General features: G+C 37.6%; 1 pseudogene; it reads right to left on the bottom strand.

Annotated features, from left to right (window-relative positions):
* Nucleotides 1-8,463, bottom strand: part of LOC104987814 — a 58,260-nt pseudogene that overhangs the window by 19,244 nt on the left and 30,553 nt on the right.

The raw sequence follows: 8,463 nt of genomic DNA, 5'->3' as shown, positions 1-8,463 counted from the left end.
CAAAAAATGGGCCAAAGAACTAAATAGACATTTCTCCAAAGACATACAGATGGCTAACAAACACATGAAAAGATGCTCAACATCACTCATTATCAGAGAAATGCAAATCAAAACCACAATGAGGTACCATTTCCCGCCAGTCAGAATGGCTGTGATCCAAAAGTCTAGAAGCAATAAATACTGGAGAGGGTGTGGAGAAAAGGGAACCCTCTTACACTGTTGGTGGGAATGCAAACTAGTACAGCCATTATGGAGAACAGTGTGGAGATTCCTTAAAAAACTGGAAATAGAACTGCCTTATGACCCAGCAATCCCACTGCTGGGCATACACACCAAGGAAACCAGAATTGAAAGGGACACGTGTACCCCAATGTTCATTGCAGCACTGTTTATAATAGCCAGGACATGGAAGCAACCTAGATGTCCATCAGCAGATGAATGGATAAGAAAGCTATGGTACATATACACAATGTAGTATTACTCAGCCATTAAAAAGAATACATTTGAATCAGTTCTAATGAGGTGGATGAAACTGGAGCCTATTATACAGAGTGAAGTAAGCCAGAAAGAAAGCACCAATACAGTATACTAACACATATATATGGAATTTAGAAAGATGGCAATGATAACCCTGTATGCGAGACAGCAAAAAAGACACAGATATATAGAACAGTCTTCTTGACTCTGTGGGAGAGGGAGAGGGTACGATGATTTGGGAGAATGGCATTGAAACATGTATAATATCATATAGGAAATGAATCATCAGTCCAGGTTTGATGCAGGATACAGGATGCTTGGGGCTATTGCACTGGGATGACCCAGAGGGATGGTATGGGGAGGGAGATGGAAGGGGGGTTCAGGATGGGGAGCACCCGTTGTGGATTCATGTTGATGTATGGCAAAACCAGTACAATATTGTAAAGTAATTAGCCTCCAATTAAAATAAATAAATTTTAAAAAAAGGATAAAAGCAAAGTGAAAGATAATATAACAACAACAAAAAAAGCTTCCTGCCAGTGACCCAATGACCACTTTTGACTAAACGTCTTTTCAAACTAGAAATTTAATTTTTAATCTCCCAAATGCAGGTTATACATTTCTTATCTAGGAAAATGGATTTTGTTTCCCTTGAGGTATTCCTTCTATGGCCAAGTCTTCATTAGTCCAGAAAGAATGATACATTTTAAAGATTTTGGGTTTTCCTGTACCCTATTCCTTAGGCCCTCATATAAAGGAGTGTAGGCCCCACTGCCAAGGGAGAGGCAGGTACAATAGGACCTCAGTGAGGCCTTCCTCTATGCCCATCATCAACAGAGCTACCATATAACCTACATAAATGGAACATGAAAATGTGCTATATCAAGAAAGTTGTCTGGAGTCACTTAGCTAGAGAATAGCAAAAGAAGGACTATAACTAGGGTTTTTACTCTAGGTTTCATTTTTTATGCAGAATATTTTATTTGTGTATTTGATAACTGTACAGATATCTCTGCCCTCATCTTTATCTCTGTATTCTTACTGAACCACAAAATTCCTAAAGAATGAGACTTGTATCTGTTTAACTCCATCAGATGTATGAACATCAGATGGTCCGGGTTTCATTTTTGTTTCCATTGCAGTGGAATTGTGGTATGTTTTGGACAGAATAATAGCTGGTTACCACAATTGACCAGAGAGCTGCAATATCAGTAGGGCCTTGTCATTCTGGACATTCATTTAGTCACATTTATTACATCCTTTCCATTGGCCAAACGTTTGCTAGGATCTGGAGATACAAAATGTATATAAGCCTTGCCTTGCTGATATTATTAAAGACAGACATGCCAACAAGTAAAAACAGCCATGTGTATTAAGTACTATCACAGAGAAATTATGGGAAAGAAACCCAAACCTAGGTAAGAACAAGTATGAATTCTTTAGATGAAATTGGAGTAATCAATAAATGAGGAGGAGAAAATATAATCCAAATAGTAGGAATTGCACATTCACAGACAAGCAGGCAAGATGAAGCCTGGCATTTTACCCAGAATCACATGTTATTCAGGTGGGAGTTCCATGGGGAGGAGGATGTGCTGAAGATCACAAGTGAGGTTTTAAGGAAATTACTTGTGCAGTACACCATTAAAGACTTTGAAAAAAAAAAAAAGGACACAATTACTCACCAGGTTGGGAGATGGAAGGAAACTCCCTAAGACAGAGACCAACGGAAGATTGGTCAGTGATCCACAGTTTGATTCAATTCACTCAGTGCTGTGGGCACCGTGCTGAAGATCCAGGATATGTCTAAGACTGATGAAAAGTTCTGAGAAGTGAAAAGAAAAGGATGTTCTCTAAAATATGAAAAACTGCAGAAATAAAATTTCATCTGCTGAATTAAAACCTCTAAAGAATGTACATTGTGTCAGTGGCAAAAGTTTGTTTTCAAAACAATGATTTGAGTAGGTTTTCTCACTTTGCAAGAGTTGCAAAGAATGCAAAATTTTGCTGAGAAATCAGAGCCAACCAAAAAGTGTTACTCCAAGGTAAATATTCAAAAGAAAATTTAAAAACTCTTTGTACATGAAAAGAAATATTAGTTTATGGAGTGGTAGGTGGATTTTAATGTGTTTTTCACATGGTGCGGGATAGGACCCCTGAAAGTCAGAATTCCCAGGATTTCTGAGGTCTTAAAATGGCCCTGACCTTCAGCAGAGGAGCTGTGAAGTCATATTTAGGAGGTAGACTTGGCAGTGTAAGAGGATAGAGAGGTTTTTTGGTGCAGTGTTACTGGGTGGAGAAGAAAGTTTATTCAGGCAGAAAGAACCAAGAATTCACAGCCTGCTCTCGTCTCAGTTTTGACGCTGGTTGGCAGGGATCTTGGGAAAACCACTTCAGTTCCCTGTGCCTCATTTTCCTCCTCTGGAAAATGTGTAGTTGGTCTAAAATCAGCTGTCATGTGGCCCACAGAAATAGTTGGCTGACACAATGTATTTTTGATTAAATTTTTATTAAGGTAACACATAGATTCAGTTTCAAAAAGTCAAAAGTATATCAAAACTTGTAACAATAGAATAGTGGTTCCCTGCTTTACCCCTCCCTAACTTTGAGTCCTGCTTCCAACAGGCAATAACTTTTAATCCAATAGTTTCTCCTAGTGGTCCCCTTTTAAAAAAAAGTAATGTGTTTATTCCATAATGCTTTAATTTTTCAATTTTAGTTCTCATAAGAGCTTAAATTAGGGTGAAGTAAGTACAGCTCTCACATTTCACAATATTTACTTCAGGCAAAATATTTGTGGGGATGCCACAAAAGTTAGAAATCAAAATAAGTAAAATTTTAATGCAATATTTGAAATAATCAAAATTATGCAACTTTTTTTTATGAGTAAAATATCAAAATTCACAATAAAGGCAGGATCTGACAGGGCTGCGAATAGGAGGAAATGAGTGAAGCTGAACTGTACAGCATAGAATAGGATTCTGTCTGTCCTTAAGCTCTTGCTATTGGCGAGTAGGAATTCCCACCCTGCAAACTAGAATTTAGCTCTTCTCTGTCACACCCTAGCTCCCCTATTTTCCTCCCTCATCCCCTTCCACCTCATTAGGAATCACCTGGGGGCTTCTAAAAATTGTCACAGCCCAGTCTGTGTGCCAAACCAATTAAACTAGAATGTCTGGGATTGAGATGGAAGGCCTCAGTGTTTTTTTAAAATACCCTTGCATGATTCTACTGTGCAGCCCAAATTGTGAACCTCTGCAATAGAGTGACATCACAATTTCAACTGAATGACTGTAAAGTGCTTACATCATTTGAACAATACACAGTTGTTCACAGTTAAGCCCATAATGTACAATATTTATGTTTTGATATTGCATAAGTTTTCTTTTATCCTTGTTTAATTTTTGTATATTGATCACTAATTTATCCCAGAAGTCTAGCAGAACTCTGAAATGGTTTTCAATCAAACACAGCATCTATTCAGTTCAGTTCAGTTGCTCAGTTCGTGTCCGACTCTTTGCGACCTCATGGACTGCAGCATGCCAGGCCTCCCTGTCCATCACCAACTCCCAGACTCATGTCCATCAACTCAATGATGCCATCCAACCATCTCATCCTCTATCGTCCCCTTTTCCTCCTGCCTTCAACCTTTCCTAGCATCAGGGTCTTTTCCAATGAGTCAGTTCTTTGCATCAGGTGGCCAAAGTATTAGAGTTTCAGCTTCAGCATCAGTCCTTCCAATGAATATTCAGGACTGATTTCCTTTAGGATGAACTGGTTGGATCTCCTTGCAGCCCAAGGGACTCTCAAGAGTCTTCTCCAACATCACAGTTCAAAAGCATCAATTCTTCTGTGCTCAGCTTCCTTTATGGTCAAACTCTCACATCCATATGTGACCATTGGAAAAACCATAACCTTGACTAGATGGACCTTTGTTGGCAAAGTAATGTCTCTACTTTTTAATATGTTGCCTAGGTTGGTCATAACTTTTCTTCCAAGGAGCAAGCATCTTTTAATTTCATGGCTGCAGTCACCATCTGCAGGGATTTTGGAGCCCCCCAAAATAAAGTCTCTCACTTTTTCCATTGTTTCCCCATCTACTTGCCATGAAGTGATGGGACTGGATTCCATAATCTTGGTTTTTTGAATGTTGAGTTTTAAGCCAACTAATAAAAAGGTAATTTATTAGGGGCATACATTTTCCTGGAGACATCCCCCTTGGAGTTATTCTCATGGTCTGCTTTGGCCTGCTGTGCAGCCATCATCCTGGGACCTCCCTTTCTCCTTTTCTAGGTTTGGTATCCATTTTCCTGGTTCTTGTGCCATATTTATGCATAGTTGTTCAGATCCTCCTATTCTGGAACATTTCCCTGTACTAATTCTTTGATAATTTTCACCTTTCCATTTTTTTCCCTGAAATTGCTATGATGTAGTTGTCATATTAATCCTATAATTTTCTTATATTTATGACATTCTGTTGTTGTTGTTCTAATTCCTAGGAAATGCCCTCAAATATTATCTCTTAATACTTCTATTGATTTTTAAAGTTATACTTTAATATATTTTTGCCTTCTGGTTTTCTTTTTTTTTCTGAGTGCTTCTCCCCCCGCCCCCACACTTAGCATTCACACCTGTTTCATGACTGTGATAGTAACTACTTCTACACTTCTGAGGATGTTAATATTCTCACTATAGTTTTTCAAGTTCTCTTCTGTACTGCCTCTGTCTCCTCAATGTACTTGTTCTTGTTGGTAAGTTTTGGTTTCTAGCTTTCACATTAGACCCTTTCCTTGAGTTTTGGGAAATCCTTGCCTCTGTATTAATTTTTAAGAGTGAGGCACTCCCACAGCCAGTATCAAACTTAATGGTGAAAAACTGAAAGTATTTCCTCTAAGATTAGGAATAAGACAAGGATGCCCACTCTTACCACCTTTATTCAGCATAGTATTGGAAGTCCTAGTTATAGCAGTCAGACAAGAAAAATAATAAAAGGAATCTAAATTTGAAAGGAAGAAGCAAAACTGTCATTGTTTACAGATGAAGAAAATCCTAAATATGCTACCAAAACTATTAGAACTAATAAATAAATTGAGTAAAGTTGTAGGATACAAAATCAATATACAGAAATCTGTTGTATTTCTATACAAGTATAACAAACTATCAGAAAGAGAACTTAAGAAAATGATCCATATTCAATTGCAATAAAAAGAATAAAATATACAGGAGTAAATTATACTCTGAAAACTGTAAGACACTGATGAAAGAAATTGAAGATGACACAGACAAATGGAAAGATACACTGTGCTCATGAATTAGAACAATTAATATTGTTAAAATGAATGTTTTAGCTAAAGCAAGATACAGATTTAGTGCAATCCCTTTCAAAATACCAGAGGCATTTTTCATATAACTAAAAAGTAATTTTAAAATTTGTATGGAAACACAAAAGACTGCAAATAGCCAAAGCAATCTTGAGAAAGAAAATCAGAGTTAGAGATATTACATGCTCTGGTTTCAAACTAATTACAAAGCTATAGTAGTCAAAACAGTATGGTACTAGCACAAAAACCAGACACATAGATCAATGGAACAAAATAGAAAGCTCAGAAATAAACTCATGCTTATATGGCCAATTAGGCTATGAAAAATGAGGCAAGAATATACAATGGGGTAAAACAGAGCCTCTTCAATAAATAGTGTTGGGAAAATTGGATGGCTACATGGAAAAGCTGCCTGAATGGGAAAAGATAATTGCAAACAGTACATTCAATAAAGGGTTAATGTCCAAAATATACAAAGAACTCATGTACCTCAACATCAAAAACCCCCCAAATAACCCAATTTAAAAATAGGCAGAGGACCTGAATAGACATTTTCCCAAAGAATATGTACAGACAGCCAACAGAAACATGAGAAGTTGCTCATCATGACTAATCATCAGGGAAATGCAAGTCAAAACCACAATGAGACCATTTCACATCTCTCATTATAGCTATTATCAAAAATATAATAAATAATAAATGTTGGAAAAACATGAGAAAGGGGGATCCTTGTGTGCTGTTTGTGAGAATGTAAATTGGTACAGCCAATATTAGAAAACAGTATGGAGGTTCTTCAAGAAATTAAAAACAGAACTACCATATAATCCAGTAATTCCACTTCTGGTTATTTATTTGAAAAGAACAGAAGTACAAATTCAAAAAGATGAACACCAATTTTCATTGCAGTATTATTTACAATAGACAAGATGTAGAAACAACCTCAGCATCCATCAACAGATGAATGGATAAACAAATATGGTAATAAATATATACAATGGAATATTAGCCATAAAAAAATAAAATTTTGACATTTTGACAAATAGATGGGTGAATCTGGAGGGTGGATGAATCTGGAGGGTGTTATGCTAAGTGAAATAAGTCAGAGAAATGCAAATATTGTATAATCTCACTTATATATGGAATCTAAAAAACAAGCCAAAAATTAAAATAGATTCATAGATACAGAAAACAAATCAGTAGTTGACAGAAGGGTGGCAGTAGAGAGTGAAATAGGTGAAGGGGATTAAGAGGAACAAAATTCCAGTTATAAAATAAATAGTCTACTGGGATGTAATATGATCAATAATATTGTAATAAGTTTAATTTGGACAGATGATTATTAGACCTATTGTGATGATCATTTTATAATATATGCAAATATAAAATCATTCTGTAGTATAGCTGAAACTAACATAATATTGTATGTGAACTAAATTTTAAAAATCAATTAAAAAATAAAACTCTGTTCACGTTAGAAGAAGATATTAAAATAATAAATTGAACCATTAAAAAAAAGTGAGGCACTAAGAAACTGCTTGAAACCTCGATGTGTGAACAGGTTGGTGTGTAGACTGCAGGGTGCTGACCTAGCTACATTCTTTGTATGTGTGCCTGCCCCCTCCTGCCCCTCAATTATTAGCATCTGTAGACCTTTTCTCTTGAGTACTTTGAGGGGATAAGCTTGATTGTCAGGTTTCTTAGAATTGAGGGTGATGGTGGGAAGTAGGGTGGATGGAGGAGCCTGTCTAGTTCACTGTTCAGAATATAGATCGTTAATTGAATCTCTCTGTTTTCACCAAAACATCAAAATCAGGGCAGGCTCTACCCACATAGACTGTATTTCATTGGTCTAGGGCTCTTAATAATCTCTCAAAGCTCATCAGCTCGCTCTAAGTCACAGTTAGGGAGGATGAAATCTTCACTGCAGTACAGTAGCTATGACAGAAGGAGAGGCAGAAGAGACAAGTCCTTGCCTGTGTCAGCAGAGGCTTCAGAGAAAAGTCATCTTGGAACTGGGTTCACCTGGTGAATTTAGAATTCCAGTCCCTAGGAAAAGGCAACTGGATACATCAGTTCAGTTCAGTTCAGTTCAGTCGCTCAGTCGTGCCTGACTCTTTGCGACCCCATGAATCGCAGCACGCCAGGCCTCCCTGTCTATCACCAACTCCCGGAGTTCACTCAGGCTCACGTCCATTGAGTCAGTGATGCCATCCAGCCATCTCACCCTCTGTCGTTCCGTTCTCCTCCTGCCCCCAATCCCTCCCAGCATCAGAGTCTTTTCCAATGAGTCAACTCTTCACATGAGGTGGCCAAAGTACTGGAGTTTCAGCTTTAGCATCATTCCTTCCAAAGAAATCTGAGGGTTGATCTCCTTCAGAATGGACTGGTTGGACCTCCTTGCAGTCCAAGGGACTCTCAAGAGTCTTTTCCAACACCACAGTTCAAAAGCATCAATTCTTCAGCTCTCAGCTTTCTTCACAGTCCAACTCTCACATCCATACATGACCACTGGAAAAGCCTTAGTAACTGAGCACAATAGAAATACTTGGGACCCCTTGATCATGCCACCATAATGCCTCCTCCTTGCAGGCATATATAAGGTCTCTTTGGAGACCTCAGCTTAGTTTAAAGAGACGAATGTAAATAAAGAGAAAGAACATAGAAC

The sequence above is a fragment of the Bison bison genome, unplaced genomic scaffold (assembly GCF_000754665.1).
Source record: "Bison bison bison isolate TAMUID 2011002044 unplaced genomic scaffold, Bison_UMD1.0 scf7180017864107, whole genome shotgun sequence".
Taxonomy (NCBI): domain Eukaryota; kingdom Metazoa; phylum Chordata; class Mammalia; order Artiodactyla; family Bovidae; genus Bison; species Bison bison.
This window is presented reverse-complemented; position numbering and strand designations above follow the sequence as displayed.